Below are 4,489 nucleotides of genomic sequence, written 5' to 3'. Positions count from 1 at the left end.
TCTGGCACACTCTGACACTCTCAGACAATCTCTGATACGGTCTGACACACACTGTCACTCTCTGACACTCTCAGACAGTCGCTGAAACTCTCTGAAATTCTCTGACATTCTCGGAAATTCTCTGACACTCTCTGACACGCTCTGCCAAACTCTGATCCACTCTGTCCCAATCTGACACTCTCACACACTCTCTGACACTCTCTGACACACTCCGTCACTCTCTGTCACTCTCTGTCACTCTCCGACACACTCAGACACTCTCAAACACACTCTGACTCTCTCTTTGGCACTCTGAAGCTCTCAGACACTCTGTGACACTCTCTTTGACTCTCTGAAGCACTCTGACACTCTGTGACACTCTCTTTGACTCTCTGAAAGTCTCTGAAACTCTCTGTCACTCTCTGAAACTACCTGACACTCTCTGACACACTATGACACTCTCTGTCACTCTCTGAAACTCACTGAAACTCACTGAAACTCTCTGACACTCTCTGACACTCTCTGTCACCCCATGTCACTCCCTGACAATCCCTGACACTCTCTGACACTCTCTGTCACCCTATGTCACTCCCTGACACTCTCTGTCACTCCCTGACATTCTCAGACAGTCTCTGAAACTCTCTAAAACTCTCTTACACTCTCTGTATCTCTCTATTACTCTCTGAATTTCTCCGACACTCTCTGTCACTCTCTGACACTCATTGACATTCTCAGACACTCTCTGACACTCTCTATCGCTCTCTATCACTCTCTGACACTCTCTGACAATCTCAGACACTCTCCAGCATCCTCTGACACTCTCAGACACTCTCTGACTATCTCTGTCAATCTCTGACAGTCTCTGACACTCTCCATCACTCTCTGACACTCGCAGACGCTCTCTGACTCTTTCAGACACTCTCTGACACTCTCTGACACTCTCGAACACTCTCTATCACTCTCTGACACCCTCGATGACACTCTGACACTCTCTGACATTCTCTATCACTCTCTGACACTCGTTGAGACTCTCTGACAATCTGAGACAGTCTTTGAGGCTCTCTATCAGTCTCTGACACTCGAAGACAATCTCTGACACTCTCCATCACTCTCTGACACTCTCTGACACTCTCAGACACTCTCTGACACTCTCTAGCACTCTCGGACACTCTCTGACACTCTCAGACACTCTCTCACGCTGTCTGACACTCTCAGACACTCTCTGACACTCTCTATCACTCTCTGACACTCTCAGACACTCTCTGACACTCTCAGACACTCTCAAACAGTCTCTGAATTTGTCTGTAACTCTCTATCACTTTCTGACACTCTCTGACACTCTCTATCAGTCTCTGACACTCTCTGAAGCTGTCAGAGACTCTCTGACACTCTATATCAGTCTCTGACACTCTCTGACACTTTCTATCACTGTCTGACACTCTCTGACACTCTCTGACACTCTCAGACATTCTCAGACACGCTCTGACACTTTCTGACACTCTCTGACACTCTCTGACACGCTGAGACAGTCTCTGAAACTCTCTATCACTCTCTGACAATATCAGACACTCTCTGACACTGTCTATCAGTCTCTGACACTCGCAGACACTCTCTGACATTCTCTATCACTCTCTGACACTCTCTGACAATCTCAGACACTGTCCAGCATCCTCTGACACTCTCAGACACTCTCTGACTATCTCTGTCAATCTCTGACAGTCTCTGACACTCTCTATCACTCTGTGACAGTCTCAGACACTCTCTGACACTCTCAGACACTCGCAGACACTCTCTGACACTCTCTATCACTTTCTGACACTCTCTGACACTCTCAGACACTATCTATCATACACTGACGCTCTCTGACACTCGCTGACAGTCTCTGACACTCTCAGACACTCTCCAGAAGTCTCTGACACTCTCTGACACTCTCCATCTCTCTCTGACACTCTCAGACGCTCTCTGACTCTCTCAGACACTCTCAGACACTCTCTGACACTCTCGAACTCTCTCTGACACTCTCTATCACTCTCTGACACCCTCTATTACACTCTGACACTCTCTGACATTCTCTATCACTCTCTGACACTCGTTGAGACTCTCTGACAATCTGAGACAGTCTTTGAGGCTCTCTATCAGTCTCTGACACTCGAAGACAATCTCTGACACTCTCCATCACTCTCTGACACTCTCTGACACTCTCAGACACTCTCAGACACTCTCAGACACTCTCAGACACTCTCTGACACTCTCAGACACTCTCTGACCCTCGCAGACACTTCTATCACTTTCTGACACTCTCTGTCACTCTCTGACACTCTCAGACATTCTCTGACACTCTCTGACACTCTCTCACGCTGTCTGACACTCTCAGACACTCTCTGACACTCTCTAGCACACTCTGACACTCTCAGACACTCTCTCACGCTGTCTGACACTCTCAGACACTCTCAGACACTCTCTATCACTCTCTGACACTCTCTGACACTCTCAGACACTCTCTGACACTCTCAGACACTCTCAAACAGTCTCTGACTTTGTCTGACACTCTCTATCACTTTCTGACACTCTCTGACCCTCTCTATCAGTCTCTGACACTCTCTGAAGCTGTCAGACACTCTCTGACACTCTCTATCAGTCTCTGACACTCTCTGACACTCTCTATCACTGTCTGACACTCTCTGACACTCTCTGACACTCTCAGTCATTCTCAGACACGCTCTGACACTCTCTGACACTCTCTGACACGCTGAGACAGTCTCTGACACTCTCTATCACTCTCTGACAATATCAGACACTCTCTGACACTGTCTATCAGTCTCTGACACTCGCAGACACTCTCTGACATTCTCTATCACTCTCTGACACTCTCTGACACTCTCAGACCCTCTCTGACACTCTCTGACACTCTCTGTCACTCTCTGACACTCTCTGACATTCTCAGACACTCACTGAATCTCTGTCACTCTCTGTCACTCTCTGACACTCTCTGACTTTCTCAGACAGTCTCTGACACTCTCTGACGCTCACTGACACTCTCTGACAATCTCAGACACTCTCTGACAATCTCTATCAGTCTCTGACACTCGCAGACAGTCTGTGACATTCTCTTTCACTCTCTGACACTCTTTGACACTCTCAGACACTCTCTGACAATCTCGGACACTCTCAGACACTCTCTGACACTCTCTATCACTCTGTGACACTCTCTGACACTCGCTGACACTCTCTGACAATCTCAGACACTCTCTGACACTTTCAATCAGTCTCTGACACTCTCTGACACTTTCTGACTCTCTCTTACACTCTCTGACACTCTCTGTCTCTCTCAGACTCTCTCTCTGACACTCTCGGACACTCTGATACATTCTTTATCAGTCTTTGACACTCGCAGACACTCTATGACACTCTCGGACACTTTCAGACACTCTCTATCACTCTCTGACACTCTCTGACACTCTCTATCACTCTCTGACACTCTCAGACACTCTCTATCACTCTCTGACACTCTCAGACACTCTCTGACACTCGCTGACACTCGCTGACACTCGCTGACACTCTCTGACAATCTCAGTCACTCTCTGACACTCTCTATCAGTCTCTGACACTCGCAGACACTCTCTGACACTCTCTATCACTCTCTGACACTCTCTGAAACTCTCTGACACAGACTATCACTCCCTGACACTCTCTGACACTCGCTGACACTCTCTGACAACCTCACACACTCTCAGACACTCTCTATCAGTCTCTGACACTCTCTGACACGCTCTATAACTATCTGACACTCTCAGACACTCTCTGACACTCTCGGAAACTCTCTATCACTCTCTGAAACTCTCAGAATCTGTCCAAAACTCTCCGACATTCTCTGACAGTCTCTTGGACTCTCAGAAACTCTCTGACACACTCTGACCCTCTGTGACACTCTCTGACACTCTCTGTCACTATCTGTCACTCTCTGACACTCTCTGACACGCTCTGGCACACTCTGACACTCTCAGACAATCTCTGATACGGTCTGACACACTCTGTCACTCTCTGACACTCTCAGACAGTCGCTGAAACTCTCTGAAATTCTCTGACATTCTCGGAAATTCTCTGACACTCTCTGACACGCTCTGCCAAACTCTGATCCACTCTGTCCCAATCGGACACTCTCACACACTCTCTGACACTCTCTGACACACTCCGTCACTCTCTGTCACTCTCTGTCACTCTCTGTCACTCTCTGACACACTCAGACACTCTCAAACACACTCTGACTCTCTCTTTGGCACTCTGAAGCTCTCAGACACTCTGTGACACTCTCTTTGACTCTCTGAAGCACTCTGACACTCTGTGACACTCTCTTTGACTCTGAAAGTCTCTGAAACTCTCTGTCACTCTCTGAAACTACATGACACTCTCTGACACACTATGACACACTCTGTCACTCTCTGAAACTCACTGAAACTCACTGAAACTCTCTGACACTCTCTGACACTCTCTGTCACCCCATGTCACTCCC

The sequence above is a fragment of the Heterodontus francisci genome, unplaced genomic scaffold (assembly GCF_036365525.1).
Source record: "Heterodontus francisci isolate sHetFra1 unplaced genomic scaffold, sHetFra1.hap1 HAP1_SCAFFOLD_292, whole genome shotgun sequence".
NCBI lineage: Eukaryota > Metazoa > Chordata > Chondrichthyes > Heterodontiformes > Heterodontidae > Heterodontus > Heterodontus francisci.
The sequence above is the reverse complement of the archived record's forward strand: the minus strand, read 5'-3'. Positions refer to the sequence as shown.